The sequence below is a fragment of the Apaloderma vittatum genome, unplaced genomic scaffold (genome assembly GCF_000703405.1).
Source record: "Apaloderma vittatum isolate BGI_N311 unplaced genomic scaffold, ASM70340v1 scaffold8230, whole genome shotgun sequence".
Lineage (NCBI taxonomy): Eukaryota > Metazoa > Chordata > Aves > Trogoniformes > Trogonidae > Apaloderma > Apaloderma vittatum.
In genome coordinates this window covers 36,400-44,743 of record NW_009693944.1, presented here as the reverse complement: position 1 = coordinate 44,743, position 8,344 = coordinate 36,400, and positions in this window count along the sequence as shown.

Here is an 8,344-nt window from a genome sequence, read left to right as displayed (position 1 = left end):
AGCAGGAGGACAGCCTCCACAGCGTCAGCTTCAGGGTGCTTCCTTAGCACTGTTGTGTCTGTAGGTGAATCTTTAATCTGACCAGGGGATTAAAAATTTCCTGGTTGTCTCAAGAATTTTCAGGATGATGATACTTGGACTGAATGTTTGAGCTGTGCTTTATTTATTGTGCAGAAAAACTCCCCAACATTTATGATAAGTTGCCTATAGTTCTCATTTGTACTTGTGCACAACTTAAATTAAACTTCCAGAATTACTGATGTGGTCAAAGTTCCTGTCACCAAATTCATAAGACCATCTGGGACCTGAAATGATTTTTTTTTTTTAAGAAGTTCAGCTTTGCACCGAATCATAGGAGGGAAACTGCTTTGGAAATAGAGTTGATGCTACTGTTTGCCATTAAACAGGTTGTTTCTTACCCAGATGAATTCACCTAGCAAACCCACAAAATAATGGCATGTATTCTTTTCCAGTGCTCCACCTACGGATGTCTTCAGCTGTTGATTTTTACTATGTTTCATTAGCAAAATTGAAAAGGGTGTCTCGCCGCTGGATTTCCCGAAGTGGTAACTGTAAAAGTTCCTGGCTAGGCTATGCGCCGGCATGGCGGGAAGGTTTCTGTCTTCATAGCTTCGCTGTCATTAGATTTCCATGGGAGGGGCTGGCCTGCACCCAGAGGGCTTTCCTGCCGCTTCATCCTGATGTCCCACCTTGTCACTGAACCTGGGAACCTCCCTCCCCCTGGTGTCCAGGAAGTTTTCAGCGCATCTTTGGTTGAGGTTCTGGTAAGTGGCATCATGGCCAAGCCTGAAATGGTGCAGCTCGTTCACTGCAGCTGCAGATTGGGTGGACCAGGGACTGCCCAGCCTGTTGAAAGCTGCTGTGAGAGAGTCCATGGGGAGCAGAAAAAGCAGCTTTTTCCTTGATGTGCCTGTGGATTGTGCCTCTTGTGAGCTTTGCCCTCTGAAGAGGAGAAAGTGTGGTATGGTGGGTGTTGATTTGGGTTCTCACAATATCCTTCAGTGGAAGGAGGAAACTTCACAGATGTAAGATTACAAGGAGAGATGGCTTGTGCTCTTTATGAAAAAAGATCAGTTTATCCCTTGGATGCAAATACCCATTTCTCTGAAAGCTGCTGCATCAGTGGTCCCTTTTCTGTGATGGCCGGGTGATGGGATGGGCCATAGTGGGGGGAGCTGAGCTTGGCTGGAGAAGTCGCTCCTGTTGGCTGGCGGGGTGAGCAAGGGAGGGTGAAGAGGGAGAGGAAGGGATGGGTTGGCAGAAAAGTAACTAAGTGCGAAGAGAAGTGGTTGGAAAATGGATTTTGATTGAGAAACTAGGGAGGATGAAGAAAGCTGAGGTGTGTTTCAGTTTGGGGGTTTTTTTTATGATAGGAGGGTTGTGAAAGATTGTGGGAAGACGAGATGCTGGGAAGGTGGTTTTAATCGCAGAGGAGCCACTGCACGATACACAAGCCTTGGTTTGTTCTGCTCTGCAGTATTTGTAGTATACATCCAGAGAGCAGACCTGGTAAATAATTCAAGTCTACCTGACAACTAGTTCTGAGCAATGGCAAGATAAAAACTGAAGCAGCTTGAAGGTTTGCAGCTGAAGCGTTGTCACATGCAAAGCTGACCTGAAGCCGCCTTAGCGTTGCCAAACGCTCTGGTGGGCATCTTTGTTGTGCCAGTGAGTTCATGTACAGAGAAAATCCCCTGCAATCTGTCTTCCCACTGCATCCTTTTGCTTCCAGACCTGTAGAGTACAGCAGTGCAAGCAATGATGCTCACAAGTAGCCGTTTGTAAAATGGCAACTAGTTGAACATTTCTGTTTTAAATTTTGAGCTGCCGAAGTTTTGCACTGCTACATTTGATTTAATTATTTCCTCGTTGCAAGCACTCAGTGTTTGAGCAACAAGGGTTAAAGATCACATGAGCTAATATGATACAGTAAAAAGGTTTTTATTCCTAGTAATTTTAATGAAAATGGCAAACTGAACATCAGAATATTTCCTACATTAAAGCATGTTTTCAAAAGAATAATCACCTTTGTGCTTTTTACACAGATTTTTTTTATTTTTTTATAAAAATTGTCATCTGCGCATAAAGAATCCTATGAACTCTGTAGCAAGTCACCTAAAATAAAGTGACATTTGGGCCTCATCAAGACAGGTACTTTCTTTTCAAAAAAACACCAACTTCCTTGTGAGCATCTGATAAGGTGTGCTCTTGGGCCACTTGTGTGTTGTTGGTTGGGTTGGGTTTTTTTAACCTTGAATCTCTCTGGGGACGGTCTCATATTCCTCAACCACAATCACCGGGTGAATATCCTTTCTAACAAGAATCCTGTCTGACTGCTTTGGTGTAGGACTGCAGCCACTGGGCTCTGCCCTTGCCAGGCTCCACTTTCTGCACTGGCTGCAGTGGCCACAGCTGCCTGCCCAGGGAAGAAGAGCATCGCTCCCGCGCCAGGCGTCCTTCCAGATGGTGAGCCTCAGGCCTTTCAGAAGCGATCCTGATCCAGACCTGCAGCTTTTGGGATAAGCTATTTGACTTTATCATCCGAGCCCATTTCCTCACTGGCTTTGCTTTTGGAGAAAAGAGGCCTTGGTGTCTCAGCGCTTGGGAAGGTTTCCTGGATTCAGGACTCTTTCTGGAACCACCTACTATGGCTGTTGCCACCTTCACAGGATGGGTTTAGGCCCTTTCCTCTCTTTCACGCCCTTGGCTTCTCCCGAAGGACAGCAGAATGCTTGGAGCTGGTGTTTTGAGCTGCCATGCCCTGCTGCAGACCAGCAGTTACAGTAGGAGAAGCTGGAGGTGCAGAGGCAACAGTGATCTGCCTCCCACCTCTGAGCCTCACTTCTACAGGGCTGTGAGGGGGTAAAAATGGGCTGTTTTGGTGGTTTCTTCCTAGAATCTGCAAGGTGGGAGCCTCCAGCAGTCATATGCTGCTGCTTTTCACCTTTCTTCTGGAAATCTGTCCCAAGGCTTGCTGCAGCCTCTGGAGTCTCCCAGTGGCTGATGGCAATATCAGTTCGTCTCCTCACCTTCTGAGGTTCCTCTGCAATCTTTGTTTTTCCCCCTACAGGGGTTAGAACAAAGTCCTGTAGCAGTGGAACCCATACAGAGCAGGTAGCTCTGCTGTGTGGCACAATGCTTCTCCCACCCTCAGCACTGGCAGTGGCTGGGGAGGGGGAGTGTGCTGGGATGGAGACACCCCTGTCACCTATTGGTCTGTCACAGGCCCTCCTGCCCACCAGAGTTTAACTGTAAAACCAGTTGTAGAAAACTGCCTGGTCAATAGACAACGCCTTCCCCATCTGCTTTCTCCAGAGCTCCAGGATGCTGCATCTCTTCTGTAACAGCCTCCCTTCCCCGGTGGCAGCAAACTGAGATGCTTGGTGCTTCTCCCTCAGCACGGATGGGTCTGTCACCCCGGCTCTAGGCTCTGATTCTGAACTGTTCCCGCTTGCCCCACGGTGCTATGCAGCTCTTTTCTTGGCTCCTCTCCTTCCTCGTCATGCTTGTTCTTCAGCTGCCAGCGTTTGCAGCTTGTGCATTTAGGTTATGTCAGGTGAAACCTTTCCAAAGCAGCCGGCCTTGAAACCCTGAACTGAAAGTATTTTGCTTGGAGCAGCTTCTCTGTCAATCTGCCGGGTAGGTGGGAGCCTCATCCATACTGTCAGATCTCTGCTCTGAACTGTGCACAGAGAAGCCCGGCCATGGCTGACGGGATAAATGAGCTGTGGTGGCAACTGATGTGTTCAGAAAGGCACGAGGTGCTTTCCTAGGGAAGCTCTGCAGCTTTTTGTTCCTAGAAATAAGCTTTTTTTCCTTAACATTTAAATAAGTCTAGTCAGAGGCAGCTGTGTTAACTGCAAGGAGATGAGGTACTGGGTTTTCAGTAGTCAGAATCCATTAAAAACCCACCTCTGGATCTTTAACACAGAGAGCTCAAAATCGCTGCTGTGAAGAGACTTCCTTGTGCCAGGCATTGGATGAGTACTTGTGAACAAGCAGCCTGAAGAGCTTGCTTTAAAGAGCTTAAATCTGCAAATAATTTGATAATAGTGGGAATGGCATGGAAGCTTGTTGGGTGAATTATCTGCATCCTCCTGCAAGTTAAATGTTTGTACCTCAGTGGAGTAATGGCAATCAGTTCTCCTAGAAAGAGTAGATCTTCGTGGCGCAGTCAGTTTGTTTCATGACTCCTGGAGGAAAGCCATGCCAAAAATACCGATCCTTCATGCTTCTCTATTGCCTTCTCTGGAAGGGCAGGTAGTCCCCATTGGTTCTTACTGTGCTACTCACCTGGGGGAGCTGCTGGAGTGTGGTGACTGCTGTGGGGTGTCTCCCCTTGCAGGGCGATGAGGGAGAAATAACTGTTGGCAGTAAGAGAATGATTTTGTGGTTTTTTTTCTTGTGAGGAAGCTAAAGAAAGGACATGTCAAAACAGACAAAAAAAATGAGAAACTAATAGGTATTCATCAAGCTGCCCATCAGTCTGGAATACAGTTGTGCTTTCCTGATTTTCTGTGTCACTGTTCTTCAGTTGCCCCCTTACAGAAAGGTTGATAGCAGCCACTATGAATGCTAAGGGAAGAAAAATGGAATAGCAACCGTTAGTAAATTCCTTTCTGTATTTCTGCTTTTAGTAGCCTACCCTCAGTTTAACTATACAAATAGGAGGTCTCTGTTAGAGTTGGATGGTGTCCTCCTCAGCCTCTTGGAAGGGCACCCTTTGGCACATGAGCTGCAGCCGTTGGTGCCGCATCCCGCGCTCTCCCTGCAGAAGCCAAGCAGAAATGGCAGAGCTGCTGAAGAGAACCTCTTGGTGAGAACTGCTGCTGTGCCAGAGTAAAGCTGATGTTTGTGTTCGTCCTTGCAGCTGAGGACACCCTGCTATCCCAGTCTTGTGGTTGCAGAAACTGATTTGGCTTAAATAACACAAGTCTTGCCTTCACTCCGCTCATAGGGTGTGGAGCAGGGAGGATTGCAAACACAAAACAGGAGTTTTATTTTCCACAGTGAAACTGCGAGGGCAGTTGGCAGCAGCAAGCCTTGGCCTTTGATTTGTGAGCTGGAAACGGTTGCAAAATCGGAATTTCAGAAACAAAAGACCTGACCCTTTTTAGCCCCAGAGACTGTTCTGTAGGACTTGTATGTGTTTCCCTCCCACCCACTGACAGCAGAGTGGAAAGGAGCGGGGCTTCCCCATCTTCCCAGTAAGGCCTCCTCGGGCAACATTTTCCTTGAGCTCTGGACTGTGGATGGGGCTGGAGGGATCCCCGGGGATCCCTGGACTGATGGCTTCCCTCAGGAAAGCTGCCGCAGCTGACTGCATGGTTGCCAGATCCATTTAGTGCATCATTCATTTTGCTCTGAGGGATACGCAAAGGGGTTTTTTATGAATGCTAAATTATGTAAACAAGAGTTTGATTCTGTCTGTCTGTTCCAGGATGGAAACATTCATAGAAGAGCTGGGGGCCTTTGAAGCCAAGTGCAAATGCTGTCGTCTCGCCAGTCTTCAGGATGAAGAGCAGCTCTCCTTTAGTCAGCCTGGCAGCATTATCGTGTTGGACAATCTGGACTAGGTTTGGCCCGTGAAACCCTCTCTCATCCTCACCACTGGCAGGGATACACAAACATGCCTTCCGAACCAGCAATGTACAGACCAGCTCAGAGGAAGCACAAATGCTTTTGTGGGCGAAAGGAAAATGAACAGTTTGTTTCTTAATGTAAAGCAAGAGCACTCTCTGCTTGTACATTAATAAATATTTGGCAGGAATAACACTGTAAAGCAGATGCCTAAGAGAAAAGAATTGAATCCAGGGTTGTTCCTGCAGAGAGCTGCACCGTGGAGCTGACCCTGACCCTCAGCTCTATGTGAGGGTGTCGGCATAAATCCGGGTGCTATTTTGCTGTTACCACCGGTTCTGTTGTCCACTCCATGGAATTTCCTGGAGCAGAGCTTTCTACTGTAAAAAAAAGTTTAAGCAAAATGATAGTAGGGACCAGGGGAAAAGGATGTGGTGCTGCCTGTTGAGCACGCTGGAGAGCAGGAAGGCTTGAATCCCAGGCTGTGAGGCGCAGGGCCTGTGACTCGAGACCCTTTCTCTAGAAAAGTTCAAGCGGCACCTGGGGCATGGCAGTGCTGCTCTACCAGCTTTTTTCTCCTTTTACACCTGCAGCAGATGTTCAAACCCCTTGGATCTTGACCATCAGGGTTGTCTCGCTCTGCTCAGGCAGCTTGGAGCAGTAGTACCACTCCGTAGCTGCCCGCTTCAGCATGGGTTGGCTCTTGTACCTGTGAAGTGAGCACCGTGGCCATAAAAACCACCTTTGCAGCTTCAGGGCCTACCTTCAAATGTTCTGTAAGAGCTGTCCTGTTCCTTGCCTTCTCTTGCAGTGGGGTTGAAAGACCAGCCCAGACCCAGCAAGTAGCAGAAAGTTGCAAACATTTTTTATTTCTGCAGGACACAGCATTGTCCCTGCTGTGCCACCCTGCATGGAGACGGGGAAAGTGAGGACAGGAGATGGGTGGCGGTAGCAGGAGGAACTTGGGCAGATTCCCACAAGACTCAGCACCGCCAGGGAAGCTCTTGTGCCTCAGTGGTATCTGCAAATGCAGTGACGGTGTCAAAACTGGGCGTGGGACCAAAGTTGTGTGCCAGCTTCCCCCGCAGTGAAAGGAGAACATCACCATTCCCACTTTTTTGGGGTTTTTTTGTCACTTCAGATCTCACTTCCAGCTAACAATTTTCTGGGCCATGTAGTATTGGCATGATCAAAGTCTGTCATGAGCTGCTAAACTCCAGAGGGATGTGGACAAGAGAAAACACAGAGTTGCTTGAACGTTACTCAAAACATTTTAATGTACATGCTGTAGCCACATTAAAGAAGGGGAAAAAGCATCTTACAGAGATGAAAGATGTCAAAGGATGTGATTTCATCACGGCAAAAGCTGTATGTTTTGAAGTGACTGAAGCCAATAGCATCAAAATAGCTCTTTTCCTGGCATGTAAAAAACAGATCAAGAGGCATGGAAAAGAGCAAATGTATCTTTAACTGATTAAGCTGTTCTGATCCATCGGGTAAAACATTCTTGTGCTCAGAGGGTTTTTTTTTTTTAATAGGTATAAATTTGCTATAGATAATACTTTAAATAGTTCTATTTTAATATCCCTAGTAGGCTGGAACAGCTGTAGCATGTTAGGTAGATAGATATTTACAGAGAACGACTGATGTAGAGCATGATGGTAAGCATGAAACCCCTTCCAGATGCGGTGTCTGAGTAACACAACAGTGAACGTCGGCCAGAGGCAAGTACACCGCCTGCCGCTGTCCCAAGGCCAGAGCTGCAAGTCCCACAGCCTGTGGCTGCTATGATGCAACCAGCCAACACGCAGCCCCACCTTAACCCTGCCTCCCTCAGTGTGGGAGCGACAGGACAGCACCCCTGCCAAAAGCAGCCTCTCTTAGTCCCACCCACGTTTGTCTCAAGCCCTTGGAGAAAATCAGGACAAGATTCAGACGAAGGACAAAAACTCCCAAAACCTGCATGTAGGTCTCAGCTACTTTCCCTCATTATAGTCAGTGGAAATCAAAGGTTAAGCCCAGCCTACAGCAGATACTGAAGTCTAGTTGGCTTCTAGGCTGATGATGCCAGGAGGTGGAAACCTACTTCCCTGTTCCTTAATCATGGTCAGTTTTGTCTCTATCACCAGACTCAAAAGTGTCAATAGAAGTGGGGGTGGGGGGTGGCTGCTTGTCCAGAGATGAGTGAGCAGTTTTGTTCAGTTTGGGAAAGCAATCGCCTCTTCTCCTTTCGCTACCCGACAGTTAAACCACCCTCTTCTTAGTGGGTTTCTCACCAGTGTTTCCATCTAGTCCGACATGCTGGTTGGGGCTCCTAAGTCAGGGTTGAGGACGGCTAAAAGGCCGTGGTGACACCTATTGCTGCTGGAGGATCCAGCCCCCAGGCTTTAGGTGCTGAAAAACCTCTGCTACTCCGTACTCTTCTGAAGTCAGTGAAGTATCAGTGGATAAAAGGAACACAAGGAAAGCCACATGACAGAAAAAATACTGTACAGCAGAAAAAGAACGCTAGCATCTTCCCAGCAAGAGAGTATTAGAGAAATCCCCTCAGTGGCTTTGAGAGAAGCCTGGAAAGAAACTGGAAGCGGTCAGCTGGACGAGGCTAAGAGGAGTGTGTAAGAGACAAATCCCAAGGTTGCAGTGTGGCAGAGCAAGAAACATTCTTGGTGCCGTTCTGCACTGAATGTCACGGCAGCCTCAATGGGCCAGACCTCTACAGTCACCTCAGGGCCAGGCGTTGGCA